Source organism: Heterocephalus glaber, unplaced genomic scaffold (genome assembly GCF_053883595.1).
Source record: "Heterocephalus glaber isolate CG9 unplaced genomic scaffold, H.glaber_assembly_v1.0 deba00001744, whole genome shotgun sequence".
Lineage (NCBI taxonomy): Eukaryota > Metazoa > Chordata > Mammalia > Rodentia > Bathyergidae > Heterocephalus > Heterocephalus glaber.
Genome location: NW_028258450.1, coordinates 4,914,246 through 4,922,763, shown reverse-complemented (window position 1 = coordinate 4,922,763; position 8,518 = coordinate 4,914,246).

The window sequence follows — 8,518 nt, the reverse complement described above, 5'->3', positions numbered from 1 at the left end:
GCAGGCCCGACGGGAGGGACGGGCGCCTCCCTGCTGGGGGGGCGGGAGAGGAGGGAGGGGCCCTGCCAGGCCCCAGCCAATGGGACCTCCGAGGCCGTTCAGGCCCTGGCCCATCCATCCAGCCTGTTCTTTCATTCATTCATTCTGTCTTTTTCTTTTTTCCCTTCTTTTCCTTGGATTTTTGAGTCAGGGTCTTGCTCTGTAGCCCAGGCTGGCCTCAAGCTGGCGGGATCCTCCTACCTCAGTCTCCCAAATTCTGGAATCACGGGCATGTGCCACCACACCTGACCTCATTCACTTGTTTTTATTTATTTAAGAACTATTTTTTTGGGGGGGTTACCAGGGATCGAACTCGGGACCTTGCACTTCCGAGGCAGGCGGTGGAACAACTGAGCTACATCCCAGCCCCATTCAAGAACTATTTACTGAGCGCCTGCTGTCTGCCAGGTACTGTTCTAAGGGCAGAGCTAGAGCAGGACAGTAATTATGCCCTCCTGGGTGACCTGGCAGCGGTGGAAAGACAGAGGCAAAGAGAAGGTTCAGGGCGCTGGCAGGGACAGAGAGGGTCAGAGACAGCGAGAGACAGAGTGACCAAGCGACAAGCAGGGACACAGTGTCAGAGACAGAGACAGCGAGAGGACAGGAGAGGTGAGAGACCCAGGAAGACCCTGGGACAGAGACTCGGAAGAGACGGATGGTGAAAGACACAAAGACCCAAAAGGTACAGAACCCCAGAGATGGCCAAAGATAGGAGGGCTCCGGAGACACAGCAGGGGTCCTGGCCGGGGCTGCCCAGGGGAGTCTGAAGGCCCAGCAGACAGCCATGCCTTGGTTTGCCCATCTTCACGGTGCCCGTTTGGTTAGCTGTTGTGAGGACAAAGAGGACCGTTTGGGGGGAGGATGCCCCCACTGGTCCTGTCCTCCCAAGCCCTGCCCTCCCTGTGCAGGTCCCAGGCCTGAGTCCCTGGGTCGGCCAGGCAAGCCTGGGCCCACCAGAAGTGACATTTTTATTAAGCAAAAGAAATAGCCCCTACACGTTTAAAAACACCTTGTCAGATCCCCGGTACCCAAAACAAAACAAAACAAAACAAAACAAAACAAAACACCTTGTCAAAAAACAAAAACAAAAACAAGGGCCGGGGATTTAGCTCAGTGGTTTCGCCTGCGCAAGCGCAAGGACCCTAGTTCAATCCCTGGTACCCCAAAAAAACAACAACAAAAACCCCTCAAAGCCAGGCGAGGTGGCACATACTTGTAATCCCAGCATTCAGGAGGCTGAGGCAGGAGGATCACTGCAAGTTCAAGGCCAGCCTCAGCTACATAGTGAGTTCAAGACGAGTCTCTGCATAGCTAGACTCTGTCTCAAAAAACAAACCAAAACTAAAACCAAACCAAAGCAAAACCGAAAACCAAAAACCACCTTCTGAGAGATGAGTCGAGGAAGGAAATAAAAGTCATTATGCTACCTCCAAAAAACTACTACAAACATTTTGACAGGATCTTTCTAGAAACTTCTTGCTTCTCAGGGGTCAGAGAAATTTTAGTCAGATAAATAAATACAAATTTTTTTTTTTTTTGGTACTGGGGATTGAACTTGGGTCCTTCTGCTTGTGAGGCAGGTGGCAGAACCACTGAGCTAAATCCCCGGCCCAATACAAAATTAAAAAAAAAATAAATCAATGAAGTTTTTTGGGGGGGTTACTGGAGACTGAACCCAGGGCTGTTGCACTGAGCTACATCCCAGACTCCCAACCCCTCTGAGACAGAGTGGCACTAAGTCACTAAACAGACAACCCTCTTGCCTCAGCCTCCTGGAGTGTCGGGATGATAGGTATGCCTGTCATATGCCTGGCTTGAAATTGTATGTACTAATTATTAGTTCAGAGGTACGGGAGATGGGAGAGGTCATTCTCCCAAAGATGTGTGGAACAGGGGGTGGCGAGTGTGACCATGCTGAGGACAGGAAGGCGATAAACGGTGTGGGATGCCCCATGCCTCAGTATTTCCCCCAGAGACCCCACTCTGACGCCTAGGGCTGTGGGGACCTCCAACCCCAAACCCTGACTGAGCCTTCCCTCACACCAGTTTACTCCTTTAGGTCCCATCTGTGGATGGAGGCCAGGCAGGCAGGGGACACCCTGAGGTTGGGGGCCAAGCAGCAGCATCTCACCTGGCCCTGGGCCAGGGCTACCTCCTCTCTGATGCACTTTCGTGCATCTTTTGCTCCCTATGAGGTGACCCCGTCCTGTCCTGCCCACGGGAAGTCACCTGACCCCACACTGCTGTGGACCCCCGCCGCCTCTAGTCTCCTGGGAGAGGCTGGGCAGAAGAGGAGGCAGCCCCCGGGGACAGGAAGAGCCGGGAGGACCTGGTGTGGTCACTGGGATGCTGAGGGCAAGGGGCCTGGGCTGCCCCAGAGCTGGTAGTGACAGAGAACTGGCCAAGTGAGCAGGCCAAGGCCCTGGACGTTTCTACCCCAAGGCCTTTGCATTCGCTATTCCCCAAGACACGCAGAGGCTCTGCAGCCTCCTGTGCCCAAGTCTCGCCCATGTCACCTCCCGCGCAGCCCTGTCACCAACATCACATCCTGACCTGTTCTTTTTCCACTGCACTTGTCACCATCTGACTTGCTAAACGTTTTGCTTGCTGTCAACCACACGGGGATGTGGCTTGTCCTGTGTCACCATAGTGTCCAAAGGAAGTGCCTGGGGGCAGATGAGCTGTCACCGGGACAGAGTGAGCGAGGGGCCGTGGTGTGCACGGGGTCTGGAGCAGCAGGAAGGGGGCCGAAAAGGCGCTCAGGAGACTCGGGGACAGGGGCCCGGAAGGGACCCAAAGACGCCTGGGCAACGTCCTGGGAATTGCGGGAGGGGAGGAACATGGACAGCAATCACTGACCACACGGAAACCCATCAGGGCCCTGAACATCCGGGACAACGGAGGGGGAGAGTGGAAACGGCAGGGGGAGCCCAGGCCAGGCGGCAGGGGCAGTGGGCGGGGCTGAGGTTTATTCAGCACCCAGGGCCCTGCTGCGCTTTACTGGGCTTTCTTCCTGGACCTCACGGAAACCACGCAGGAGTTTAATCCCCAAAGTTTTATATTACTGGTATTAGGAGGGTGGAAACTTAATCCGACTGTGATGTTTAAAGGTGAGGCCTTTGGGAAGTGATTAGGTTAGATGAGGTCATCAAGGTGGAGCCCACGAATGAATGGTGGTGGCTTTAGTAAGACGGGGGAGAGCCCGGGCATTACCAGTGATGTGAAGAGCCAGGGGAAGGGGCCTCTAGAGCCTGTATAACACTGTCTACCGCTAGAACCATGAGATAAAGTCAACTTTTTCTTTATAAAATACCAGTCTCATGTATTTTTTTATAATAACGAAAAACTGGCCAATACACCATCCCTCTACCCATTTATTGATTTATTCCTTATTCCATTCATTGTTGATTCAAGTATTCATCCATTCTTTTTTGTTTTTTTGGTACTGGGGATTGAACTTGGGTCCTTGCGCTTGCACAGCAGGCAGCGAAACCACTGAGCTAAATCCCTGGCCCATATTCATCCATTCTTTATCCATCCATCATCCACTCACCCACCATATATCATCCAAACATCTATCCACCCACTCATCAACCACCCATCCATCCATCCACCCACCTATCCAACCAACCATCCATCCATTCCATTTCATTTATCCACTCATGAGATGCTACCACCAAAACGGTAGCTATTTAACACTAGAAATGGGGCATAAGTGACCATGGGAATAAAATTTTTCAATTTCACTTCTTTTTTTTTTTTGGTACCGGGGATTGAACTCAGGACCTTGTGCTTTCGAGGCAGGCAGTGGCAGCACTGAGCTAAATCCCTAGCCCTAATTTCACTTCATTTTAATTAATTTAAATGTACCTTTAATGGAAGAAACAGTGTAAAATACTTTTCCCTGAAATCCAATGAGAATGCTTCGGTTTCGCTGGGCATGGAGGTGCACACCTGTGATCCCAGCACTTGGGAGGCTGAGGCAGGAGTATCTCCATGAGTTTGAGGCCAGCTGGGGCTACATAATGAGTTCAAGACCAGCCTGAACTACATAGTGATGCCCTGTCTCATAAAACAAAACAAAACAAAAGATTATACTTCAATTGTACTTTTACCAATTGAGCATGGAATTGAGACACAAAGCCAATGAAACATCTCAGGGTGATTTTGATTTTGATTGCATGTTGCAATGAAGGATAGATTGGATTAAACAAAGCATATTCCTAAAATTAATTTTGTCTGTTTTACTTTTTTAAAACTGTGGTGCAGCCAGGTGTGGTTGCACAACCCTGTAATCCTACACTCTAGGATGCTGAGGCACGAGGATTGCTTCACTTCATAGCAAGTTCAAAGCCAGCCATGGAAGCTGTCTACAAACAAATATAGTCCAAAAATGTAGCAGCTAGCAAGCCAGAAATGTACACTACTTTGTGCTGGCTCTGGGATCTGGGAGTGGAGTCAGGGCTAGGTGTCCCCCGTAGAGGGCAGGGCAGTGGAGGAGGCTGGGGGCTGGGGGACACATAACCCAGGAGGGCCAAGGACAGGAGGGCTCGGTATTGAGCAGCAGCCTGAGTGGGAAAGGCATGGGGGGCAGAGAAACCTGGAAGCTGGAGTGGCGCTGGCAGGAATTTCCTCTCAGGAGGGGGACCAGGGGGCAGGGATGCTGGCCTCTCCCTGGGTCCTGCCTGCCCCTCCTCAGCCCTGGAATGTGCGCTTTGCTGTGGGAGCTCAGACGTGGCAAAGGGAGGTCACTGGGTCATGAGGTCATGTTTCCAAAGAATCAGGCCACTGTCACCTCCAGAGCCCAACCTTTCCATTAAAACCTGGTAATTGTCACAAATACCAGGAGAGCTCGGCTGCCTAAGAGGCTGGGTTCCCAGAGGGCGGGGCTGGGGGAGGGCGCCCCAGTCCTGAGTCAGGAAGGGGCTGAGCTGGAAGCTGTGCAGGGTGGGGCAGGGGCAATCCCGACGGAGGTCTGGACCCCGGGTCCGAGGGAGGAGCCGGGCGTGGGCACTTTTAGACCCTGGGTCTGAAAAAGGGTGTGGGAAAGGGGTGGCTGGGCCCCTCTGAAGAGGAAATGGAGACCTCAGGTGGGGCGGGGCGGCGGGCGGGCCGCTGACACCTCAGAGCCGGCTTTCCCTGCCCAGTCTCCCCTCTAATCGCGGGTCCATCGCGGGGTGTGCGGCGTTGCAGAAACCTCCTTCTCCGCCCTCCGCCCCGATTACTCCATCGCAGAGGAGCCGCCGCGGGGCCGATACCGTCTCCCTCCCGCCCCGCCCCACATCCTCCCCCGGGAAGGGGCTCCGGAGCTTCGCTGCGGGGTCCCACGGGCCGGTGGAGATGGGGACAGAGGCTCGGCGGGGCTGAGGCCAAGGATCTGTGTCCAGTCGACCGCCTGGCGGGGCGTAGTTGAGCTCCCCTGTAATCCCAGCAGCACTCGGGAGGCTGAGTCAGGAGGATTGCCGAGCTCGAGGCCAGCCTGGGATACATAGTGAGTTCAAGGCCAGCCTAAACTACATAGGAGACCGTCTCAAAAAAAACACACAAAAAATCAGCCTCCTGGTCTGCTGAGTCCGAGAGGGGGGCTCTGGGTCAAGGGCTAGGACAGAACCAACTGAGGGCCAGGCTGCACCAGCGCCGTCCCCCGTGTCCCTGGCCTCCTCCCAGGTGCCGGGACCAGCCAAACCCGCCTCGCCGGTCGGCACCTCCCGCCCCCCATCCTCTCGCTCCTGCGGGGAGGAGGTGGGCGGGGGGCGGGGTCGGGAACTGGCGCCAGCCCCGCCCCCGCCCCCCGCGAGCCTGTCCCGCTCCTTCGCATCCCGGCCCTGCCCGCTGTCTTCCTGGCCTGGCTTCCTCCTCGCCTTCAGCGCCCCCAGAACCTGCTCCCCTATACCCGCCCAGCGTGGAATCCGCCTCACCATCCAGGGTCCTGTGAATATGTCACTTTCTCCTGCAAAAGGGCCTTTGAAGTATTGGGGTACTGGGGATTAAACCCAGAACTGTCACACAGAGCTACATCCCCAGCCCTTTTCATTTTTTATTTTGAGACAGGGTCTGGATAAATTGCAAAATTGGCCAGGCTGGGCTCAATCATGGGATTCTCCTGCCTCAGCCTCCTGGAGTCCTGAGATTACAGGTGTGTGCTACCACGCCCCCAGCTAAATTAGGGATCTGGAGATGGAGAGATGGCCTTGGAGTGTGGGGAGAGCCTCTAAATGTAGAAACTGTCTAATTTCTTCTTTAATTTCCTCTGTGACCCATTGGTTGTTCAGAAGTGTGTTGTTCAATTTCCATGTGTTTATGAAAGTTCTTGTGATTTCTTTTGGTACTGATCTCCAATTTCATCACACTTTGATCTGATAATATACAGGGGATAACTTCCAATTCCTTTGCACTTACTTAAACATATTCTATGAGCAAGTATGTGGTCTATTTTGGAGAATGACCCACCTGCAGCTCAAAAGGATGTGTATTCTGATTTTGTGGGGTGGAACATTCTAAACAAGGGGAGACCTTCTAAATGTTCCCACAAAAGGCTTTGGAGTGTGGAAGGGAGAGGTAGGACAAAGGCCTCTGTGGTTGGCTTCAGAGGTGGAGGATGGGCCCAGAGCTGAGTGGGGCGGGGGAGGGGGACAGCTCCCGGGGCCCCCAGAGAGCCCAGCCCACACCTGGACTTCAGCCTCACAGCAGCAAACATTTTGGATTTCTGCCCTCCAGAACTATAAGAAATACGTGTGACTTGTTTTAAACCACTAAATTTGTGCTAATTGTTCCAGTGGCCAAAAATGCAAGCAGGAGAAAGATGACAGGCAACTAAGAATTACATGCAACGTCAGGGAGTGACAAATACTCTGCAGAACACTTGGGATAGGAGAAGGGCCTGGGCTGTTTTGCATGGGGGCCGACAGGGTGGCCTCTTGAAGGAGTTAGGTATCTGGAGGAGTCTTACAGACGTCAAGAGCAGGCCTGTCATACCAGCACTCAGGAGGCTGAGGCGGGAGGATTGCCCCAAGTTCAAGCCCAGCTTGGGCTCCATAACAAGACCCTGTCTTGGAGCCAGGGATTTAGTTCAGTGGTTCGGCCGCCTGCCTCAAAAGCACAAGGTCCAGAGTTCGATCCCTAGTACCAAAAAAAACAAAAAACAAGACCCTGTTTCAAAAACAAAATCCAAGATGGAGACATCTGAAAGAGACTTTGAAGGATGTAAAAGCCTGGACAGAGGGCAGCCTGGGCCACCTAGCTGTCTCCAGGCTCACATGATGCAAAGACAGAGACTGGATCCAGGCCCATGCCTGGTTCTCCACGTGTCAGGCTCTCCATGTTGTCTGGGCTGTGTCCCAGCGAGGGAGCCATATCAGCCCTTGAAGGTCACCCGCTGGCTCGGGGAGGAGGAAGTGGGGACTCAGAGCTCTGATGTCTCTTGTCCAGGTCACAGGGCGTACAGGGTGGTGCCCGGAAGTGAACCCCCCTGGCCTGGGCTGCTGCTGGAGAGGTGATGGGAGCGCCAGGAAAAATGACTTTGCACTTTCCTAGCTCACAAAAAATTAAGGGACGGGCTCTGTCCTCACCCAGGGGATTAGGGCTCAGCAGCCTCTCCTGGATGCTTTTTTGGTTTTGTTTGTGGTGGTACTGGAGGTTGAACTCAGGGCCTTCACACCGACCTGCATTTCCGGGCCCTTTTTTATTTTGAGACAGGGTCTCACTAAATTGCCCAGGGTGAGCTTGAACTTGCTAAACTCCTGTGCAGAAGCTTTTTTTTTCTTTTGGTACTGGGGATCGAACTCGGGACCTTTGGCTTTCGAGGCAGGTGGTGGAACCACCGAGCTAAATCCCCGGACCCTTCTGCCTCAGCCTCCCAGAGTGCTGGGTTACAGGTGTGCACCAACATGCCCAGCTCAGTACAGTTTGAATCATTGTATTCTATCCTATTCCATTCCATTCTAATTCTGTGCTAGGGATGGAACCAGAACTTCACACATGCTAGGCAAGTTCTCCACCTCTGAGCTACCAGGCTTGGACAGCTTTTTGTTTTTGCTTTTTCTTTTGGAGACAGTCTCGCTATGTAGTCCAGGCTGGCCTCAAACTTATGGCCATCTTCCTGCCTCAGCTTTCCGAGTGCTAGGATTATAGGCCTGCACCATCACTGCCAGCACAGACAGCTTTCAAAAGCCAGTCCTCAGGCCAGGGATTTAGCTCAGTGGTTCCGACGCCTGCCTAGAAAGTGCAAGGTTCCTAGTTCAATCCCCAGTACCCCCCCCAAAAAAAGTTCTTTAAAAGTCAGTCCTGCCAGGCTCAGTGGTATATACCATACATGTAATCTCAGCTATTTGGAAGGCTGAGGCAGGAGGATCTTAAATTCCAGCCCAGCCTGGGCAACTTAGTAATTCAGCTAGACCCTGTTTTAAAATAAAAATAGGAAAAATAAATAAATAAAAATAAAAATAGGAAGAATTGGGAGTGTAGCTCAGTGGTAGGGTAC